Source organism: Myotis nattereri (genome assembly GCF_964212035.1).
Source record: "Myotis nattereri genome assembly, chromosome: 17".
Lineage (NCBI taxonomy): Eukaryota > Metazoa > Chordata > Mammalia > Chiroptera > Vespertilionidae > Myotis > Myotis nattereri.
The window spans coordinates 48073546-48082469 of NC_138092.1; positions in this window are offsets into that span (position 1 = coordinate 48073546).

The window sequence follows — 8924 nt, forward strand, 5'->3', positions numbered from 1 at the left end:
CAGGTCTTCTGGTGAGGAGTAAAAAAAGAAAGAAAGAAAAGAAAAGAAAGCATGGGAGATACCTACATTAGCTCACACATAAATTAAAGATTTTTTTTAACCTTCCCGAGGTTTTGTCCATTTTATCTAATTTTATCCTTACAGTGACAATAGAAATAAACCCGAACTTGAGTAATTTTCAGCACATGGGGCGTTTCATTATAATAGGCCTGAACTGTCACTCTCAGGGTTATTTTGAAAAGAAATCCTGAACGTTTCTTTCTTTTCTTCTCAACCATTTTACTCATAAGTATTTCAATACTTCAACCACTTCTGAGAGACGTGGCAGTGGTTTTGTGGAAGCTGAGCCACCTCGGCCCCTTGTCCAAGGTCAGATGACTTGGTAGTAGAACCAGGACTTGAAATAAGCTCTTTAGATTTTATTAGAAAGAGGCAATGCTTTTTTAAAAAAGCTCATTAAGACATGTATTATGTCTCATGGATAAATGTGCTTTTTTAGAAACATCCCAAATATATAGTGTTGGGGTTGGTTCTCACAGATTAGGGAATAAATAAGTTGTGAATGAATCAGAAAGTCAAAGAACCAGATGAGGCTTAATTTTTTTCGACCCCTTCATTTTATTCAATTTTATTTTCACCATTATTATTATTTCTTAATCCTCATCCAGGGATATGTGTTTGTTATTTTTTTAGTTGTTTTTTTATTATTATTGATTTTAGCGAGAAAGGGAGGGGGGGGGAACACAGAGAGAAACATCGATGTGAGAGAGAAAAACATCCGTCAGTTGACTCACATCCCCAACCAGGGATCAAACTAGCAACCTGGGCATGTGCCCTCACTGGGAATTGAACCAGCCGCCCTTCTGTGTACAGGATGATGCTCCAACCAACTGAACCACACCAGCCATGATTCCGGCCTTTCATTTTAAAGATGAGGATATTGAGGACCATAGAGTTTAAGAGACTTTTTTAAAAAAAAAAAAAAATACCGAAAAGCCTGTATTCTCTATCTGGAATTTTATAAAGAGAATTCATTAGTTAACATTTTGCAGGCATGAAGCAAAAGATTTCAATGGGTATAGGAATTAAGAATTTGCCTTAAAAAAAGAAAAGAAAAAGAATTTGCCTTAAAAGAACTGAGAATTTAAAAGAGTTCTACAAAGATTTATTTTATATTTTCTCAATATTGTGTCACAGTGACACTGATGTTGGGGATTCAAAGGTGAGAAAGTGATGACAATGGCCAAGCGTCCGGATAGGTAACATTCCTTTTGGAGCCAGTACAGTAGAGAACAAGATCTCCACGGAGTGATGGCTCTGGGCCCAACAGATGTGACAAAATGGAATTGTGTACAGAACACATCGGATCCAAAAGATCAGACTGTGGAAAAGAAAAGTTTGTGTTTGGGGAGAATACCAGCCCAATGGCACCATAAGTCATGAACGCAGGGCCGTGGACTTGGGGCAGGCCGGTGATAGTCCTTCACAGTGTGGCAGTCAGCCAGTCTGGCGGGGAGCGGAGTCACCCCATCACTACCTGTGGACGCCGCCAGTGGGATGGGTGCTAGTGTGGCGGCCCCGCCCTCTCGTTCCGTTGACTCCCCTCAGGTGGGTGTCAGAGTTGAACTGTGAAGCCCCCTGTGCGCCACCAGAGCTCTCATCGTTCGGGACCGGGGCCTCCGGAAGCCAGAGGAGAAACGTTTCTGTAGGTCGGACCTGAGAAGGCTCCCGCAGCCCTCGGGGGCGCGGTCAGGTCAGGTCACCGCAGCTCTGTGCTGCCTGAGCGGAGCGAGTGGGGGTCAGCAGGTCACCAGGAGCGAGCCTGTCCCCTCAGGGCCACAGCCTGGTCCCACGGCTCCTCGAGGCTGGACGCCAACAGAAAACACCGTCTCCACTTCAGAACGAGAGCCAAGGGTGCGCATCACTTCCCTGAATCTGCGGGATGAAGCAATGTCCTCCCCCTTCACCCCGAGGCAGGAAGTGGGGCTTTAAAAATTTCCTATGACAAGACGTGTTTCTTATTACGACAATGACATCAACTTTGTACTGTGGGCAACAAGTTACATAGCCAGTTATGTTCCCTTTAATACATGGTTTTAAATATTTTTCCCCCTTATTTTTGCATTTAAATAGTACTACGAGAGAGAGAGAGAGAGAGAGAGAGAGAGAGAGAGAGAGAGAGAGAAAATAAAGTACTACATGCATCATCAAGAAAGCTCACCTAGCCCAGTGGTTGAATGTCCATCTATGAACCAGGAGGTCACGGTTCGATTCCTGGTCAGGGCGCATGCCTGGGTTGTGGGTTTGATCCCTGGGGTGAGGGGTGGGGGGGTGGGGTGGGGAACATGCAGTAGGCATCCGATCAATAATTCTCTCATCATTGATGTTTCTCTCTCTCTCTCTCTCTCTCTCTCTCTCTCTCTCTCTCTCTCTTTTTGAAATCAATAAAAGTATTTGAAAAAAAAAGTGCTCCATTCTCACTACCGTTGTTCCTACCCTCATTCTCATATTACCCCTCAGCTGGAATGTTCTACCTTCTTCCCTCTGTCCACTGACTGCCAATTCTTCAAGACCTGGTTCTAATCACAGCTCCTTCCCGGTACGTCCCTGATTATCCAAAACCACATTGACTTATGCTGTCTTAGACCTATCACGTATCACGCCAGTCATTCCTTCCTTACTGCCTTGCAGTAGTCACTGTTTTGCTGTTCTTATCTGTTTGTCCTCAACTTGATTGCAAGCTCATCGAAAATAAAATCTACAGTACAGTAATGGGCTGCATTATGCCCTCTCTTCCTCCATGGAATCCATATGTTGAAGTCCTAATCCTAGTATCTCAAGATGTGACCCCATTTGGAGACAAAGTCTTCGGAGAGATGGTTATGTCCAAGTGAGGCCAGTAGGGTTAGTCCTAGTGCAATCTGACTGGTGTCTTTCTAAGAGGAGGAGGTTAAGACACAGACACACACAGACTAAGGGACTCCTGTTAGAGCCGCAGAGAGAAGGCAGCGCTGCAAGGCGAGGAGAGAGGACCCAGAAAACACCCAAACCTGCCCACACCTTGATCTTGCACTTCTAGTCCCCAGGATTTTGAGAAATAAGTTTCTGTTGTTGACGGCACCCAGTCTGGTGTTTATGGTGGCCCTAGCAAACTGATAGAGCACCTAAAACAGGAAAGTGATGTTTTCCTTAGAATCCCACACTCAGAATAAAGCAAAATACTTTGAAGAGCGTAGTGTATCCTTCCCAGCATAAATGGGTTCACAGTGTGCAGTAGGTTATAGAACATTTATCGTGGACATTTCCCCATGAAATGCATGCAAATACACAATGCCTTTGTTTATAGGCCCATAACTTCCCACTGGCTTTCACCAGGCCCTGTCCGAGACACTAGTTCGAGTCATGACATTCTGTTGTCTTGAACCCTTTTAACCAGAGGCTTGCTGGTCTTTTGGTCTTTGTGCTAGTGTAACACCACACGAAGGGCCTATTTGTTCTGTTCCTACATCCACGTGCTCCTGACAGATGAAGAAACATGATTAACATTTTTTTCTGGTTAAGTATTCATGGACAAAAATCACAGAAATAAGCAAAATCCCAGAGAAAAATCACAAACTCAACATTCAGAGATACCCCACTCATAACGGAGGGACCCCTATACTTCCAAATTCTCTATCTATATGACTTAAAAGGATACCTGGGGTGGGGGGATGGGGAGAGATTAACCAAAGAACTTATATGCCCATGGGCACAGACAATAGTGCAATGAAGGCCTGGGGTGGGGGGCGGGCAAGGTACAGGGAGGAAGCGACCAGTTGCGGGGGGGGGGGGGGACATATGTAATACTTTCAACAATAAAGATAAGATAAATTTTTTTGAAAAAGGATACCTGTATATTCACGTGTTTCTGCATAGGACCAAATGGTCCCAAATTTCTTTGTTCCCATCACGTCCAATGATGTGATTATGAGCTCCCATTAAAACAAAATCAAAAAGGTTTGCCTTGGAATATATACCTGGAGCTGAATGTCTTAGAAAACTTGTGTGCAGTGGTGAACGTTGCTTTATCTGTTCCTTTAAAACCCTTGGAATTCGGCCAGTTCTCAGCAATGAAAGCTCCTGGACCTGGCGGCCTAGCCGCACAGTGAACGAGGTATCGGCGAGCGTGGCGTTGGTGAGTGTGGCGTTGGTGAGTGTGGCGTTGGTGAGCGTGGCGTCGGTGAGCGTGGTGGTGGTGAGCGTGGCGTTGGTGAGCGTGGCGTCGGTGAGCGTGGTGGTGGTGAGCGTGGCGTCGGTGAGCGTGGTGGTGGTGAGCGTGGTGGTGGTGAGCGTGGCGTCGGTGAGCGTGGCGTCGGTGAGCGTGGCGTCGGTGAGCGTGGCGTCGATGAGCGTGGCGGTGGTGAGCGTGGCAGTGGTGAGCGTGGCGTCGGTGAGCGTGGCGTCGGTGAGCGTGGCGTCGGTGAGCGTGGCGTTGGTGAGCGTGGCGTTGGTGAGCGTGGTGTTGGGTGGCGCAGAGGTGCCTGCCGGCTTCCTGCCCCTCCGCCCCCCACTTCCTGTGCAGAGGCGGGAGGGGCATCCCTGTCCTCGGGAGGAGGCTGTGCTGTGATTTCTCACCCTAGACCTCACCTTTCTCATTCCCTCGGAAAGATGCTTTGAAATGAACCCAAACTTCCGGTTCAGTACAGACAGCACTTAGAAAGCCGGTGAGTGGTAAGTGTGCTTTGGGATAGGTGGCTTATCCTAACCAACTTGTATGAAATTTTCAGTTTATCAGGAAGTTCATCCTCGGTGAGGTGAGGAACGTGGGCCGGGTGGCTTATAAAGTTCTTCCCAGCTGCGTGCTGCAAATGAGGGCCCTGGTCTGATCCTTGCCCGTTTGAATGAGAGCATCGCCGCTCCATTTCTAGCCAAAGCAGGCTCTCTCGGTCTGTGGCATCAAAATGAACAGGGACAGAAAAGACTTTAGTGGAGATTAATTGCTTGGTAAAAAAAAAAAAAAAAAAAAAAAAAATGGACTGAGGCTCTGTATAGATGACCAAAAAAGCAAATTCCATTGTGACAGGATGTCTGGTAGTTATTCTGTTCTTCATTAGTCTTCAGTTGACGATTGCCAAAATGTTGGGAGGCAATAGAATTAGAGTCTCAAGTAGAATATAACCAGGAAATAAGTAGGAAGTGTGAGTTCATTCTAACTGGACGCTGACTTAAAGTATGACAAGGCAGGGAAGACCCCACTGCAGATATTCAGGAAAGATGGAAGGCACCAGGTGGATACCAAGGAAGGGCGCCATGTTCACACTCCTCCCACCCGCTTTCTCATCAGAGCGCGTAGGAATCCTCCTATGTCCTCCTACCACTGTCATCTTGTTCTTTGATGACTTCTTGCCCCCAAGACTGTTCGCTTAACCAGGCTCCCCCTTGCTGATTGCCCTGGAGGTGGTTCCTGGGGCAACCTGGACACATCATGGAATTTGTGCCCAGTCACCCGCACCTCAACTGACATGGAGGAACAGAAGGCCTGGTGCTGAATGTCATGAGTGAACCCACTAGACGCTTAGCCACATGGACACCCAGGCTGATTAAAATGTCAGTGTTCTCACCCTCGCTGGTTTAGCTCAGTGGATAGAGCATCAGCCTGCGGAATGAAGATCCCGGGTTCAAATCTGGTCAAGGGCACATGCCTGGGTTGCAGGCTCAATCCCCAGTTTGGGGCATGCAAGAGGCAGCTGATTAATGATTCTCTCGCATTGATGTTTCTTTCTCTCCCTCTCTCTTCCTCTCTGAAATCAACAGAAATATATTTTTTAAAAAAGTCAACGTCCTCGATGATATATTTCATAGTCATATTAAGGAAAGTGTGTAAGAGGAAAAACCAAGTAGCGATGCAATCTGAGAAACTGGTCTCTAAACATGTAAGCTCGGTTACCTGAACTTGATTTTTTTAAATTTAAGTGAAATTGGAGGATTGTCTCAGCACTTCACTTTGCACCGCACGCCAGGTTTCACTCAGCCTGTCCAACTCGGCATCTCCGACACCCTTGGGACTTGGGACTTTAAGAACATGAATGCCAGCGGCTATTGTCACATCAGCTCTGAGTTTAAGACACACGTATCTCATCAAGCAATTACAGTGGGAGGTGGCCCTGGTGTGGTTAGTCTTTGACAAGGTTTGTGGTGATCTGTAGGTGGTGTGGGGGGCGGGGGGAGATTCACACAGATGAACACGTTAGACATGCAGCTTTGGAAAGCGTGCATCTCTTGTCTTTGTTGTCGAACCCGCCATAGCAAACAAACTGGTTCCCACCAGGATGCCTGCAAACTCCCTCATGGAGAAAAACTGAGCACATTACACCTCTCACCATGGAGTGTTCTGTCTGCCTATGACAGGCTACTTGAAAAATGGAAGTGTAATTATACTCAAGTGGACTCGTCGACCAAGGTGATATTATCAGTCCAATAAGCACAGTGTACTTGCGTTACATAGTCTGACGTCAGTCACTAGAGCAATTCCTGTAAATTGTATTTACTCTAACTCCCCGAGAATCCCACCCCCTGCTCCCATTGTCATCCTCCAGATGCCCAGGCTGTGCCAATGGGTCACCTGAGTCCGTGTGCAGACTGCCCAGGCTTCCGGGAGCCCTCGCACGGGCACGTCTGCCTGTGAGAGCCTCATGGAAGCCGCAGTTGTGTTCACACCCTCAGAGGTCACTTGCGAACAAGTTCATACTCCCGCCAGACTGTGAAAGCGTGAGTTCAGGGACCATTGCCTCTGCCTTTTTGCCTGATACATTCACTCAGTAAGTGCGAGCTGAGTAAATGATTAGATCCACAAGCAAGAGTAATTAGCGAATTTGTTAAAGTTCACCTATTCTTTTCTTCTCAAGCTTGAATGAGCATGGCCTGTGCTAGTAAGGGCATTATTGTCTGAGATGAAGATTATTTTTCTTAAAGATAAAGGAATAAATGTTATCCCCCATTAGGGCTATTGTCTAGCACAGGACCTGACTCCACATAGCACAGTGGCCGGCAAACTCATTAGTCAACAGAGCCAAATATCAACAGTACGACGATTGAAATTTCTTTTGAGAGCCAAATTTTTTAAACTTAAACTATATAGGTAGGTACATTGTTATTAACTTAATTAGGGTACTCCTAAGGCTTAGGAAGAGCCACACTCAAGGGGCCAAAGAGCTGCATGTGGCTCGCGAGCCGCAGTTTGCCGACCACGGAATAGCAGAAAGATCCCTTCAGGTGATAATAGCTTTATCCTGCTGAGTCCTCTCCAACTGAAATTATACAGGAAAATAATTTGTAAGTGACATAATATCTAAAATGCTTAGAAAGATGCTTGGCGTCTGGTAAGTACTCAATACATATTGTTTCCCTCACACATATTTTAAGAGAATAATGAAAACCTTAGCTCTAAAGCTTGGTGGAAAATATAAAACTGGTTTTAGTAGAGAACAAATGGCAAAAAGCAAAGGTCAGTATTATCTTTTGACCCAGCAAAGAGGTTTAACTGTCTCATCAGAATTTTAAAATGTTAGCCTGCCCTTCTCATAATTTTTGGCGTCATAGTGAAAATGCATCTAAATTAAGCCTCTCAGATAAAATACACATCTAGTTAAATTTGAATTTTAAATAAACAACACATCATTTTTTAATATAAGTATATCCCATGTAATATTTGAAGACTCCTTGTATTTTCATTTGCTAAATCTGTCACCCTAAACTAATAGCAATAAAGGACTAGTAATTTGAAAAACAGTAATAACTTGATAAGGCTTTTACTTTTTTTTAAAGAATGTTTGATTGGCAGTCCACCGATTTCTTTTAAGTTTTTAAGCTCATTTCCTTTTCTCATCCTAAATGTATGGTTAATTTGCATAATGGCACTGTGATTTCCACCCTTCTTAAAAAAAAGCCCTAGAATCAACATGTCCATTTGGACTGCCTGGTCTCTAGACTATGGCTTCACAAAGGGAGCAGTTGCCGGGCCTGGCTGGGAGCCAGGCATTTGGTGGACAATGATCAGTTGCTTCTTCTGCCAGAAGTTTCAGGGGAGCTTGTGGAGCAGGTTTTCCTCCCTGGTCTGGACCAAGCAGCTAGGAGACCACGTCTGTGGGGCTCATGTTCACGGCCCAGCGGCCCCAGCAGCCCCCGCAGGGGGCCAGGGCGGGCCCTGACAGGCAGCGTGGAGGGGACGGCGACCAGCTTGTGACCTCACCAGGGAGCTCTGGGCCACAGAGCAGAGGAGCAGGGAGCCAAGTTTGGATGGAGGTCTTGGCGGGCACCACCAACAAAGAAAGAAAAAACAGAAGTTTTGCTAAATTGGTCTTTTTATGGATATTTTATTTCTTCATTATTCGCTCCTCTCAAGCAACCCTATTAATCATCTCGTGCCTGAAATCTAAAATGCCAGGGAGTTGGTAGGTGAGCAGCTGTGGGAGGCCGAGGCCTCTTGCCAACAGAAAGCCCAGAGGACATTCCAGGTCTTTAGCCAGCTCCCAAAGCCCTCTGCCCTTTCTTCTCTGAGCACCAGGGGCTGGCCAGCCTGTCTCCTTCCCACTGTTAGCACCTGTTACGTCCTCCCTTGGTACAGTGAGGGGCGGAAGACCGCTCACAACCGGCCCACCTGGTTCACACCAGCTGGCGTTACCCACTGCTCACCAGGTGTCGGGCACTCCACCACCCACTTAATATCATCATATTGTTTAGCTTTTACCATAGTCTGGAGCTAGGCATGGCTGTCTCCCATCCAGGAACTGAAATTCTTAGAGCTCAAAATGCCCACCGAGACCATAAGCAGGGAAGGTGTGTGTGCACGCACTCAGGTGTCTCAGTCTGTTCCTGAGACAAGCAGCAGCCCTTGCCTAAGTGACTGTCCGTAAACCGGAGAAGTGGGCTCTTCTTGACGCCACACC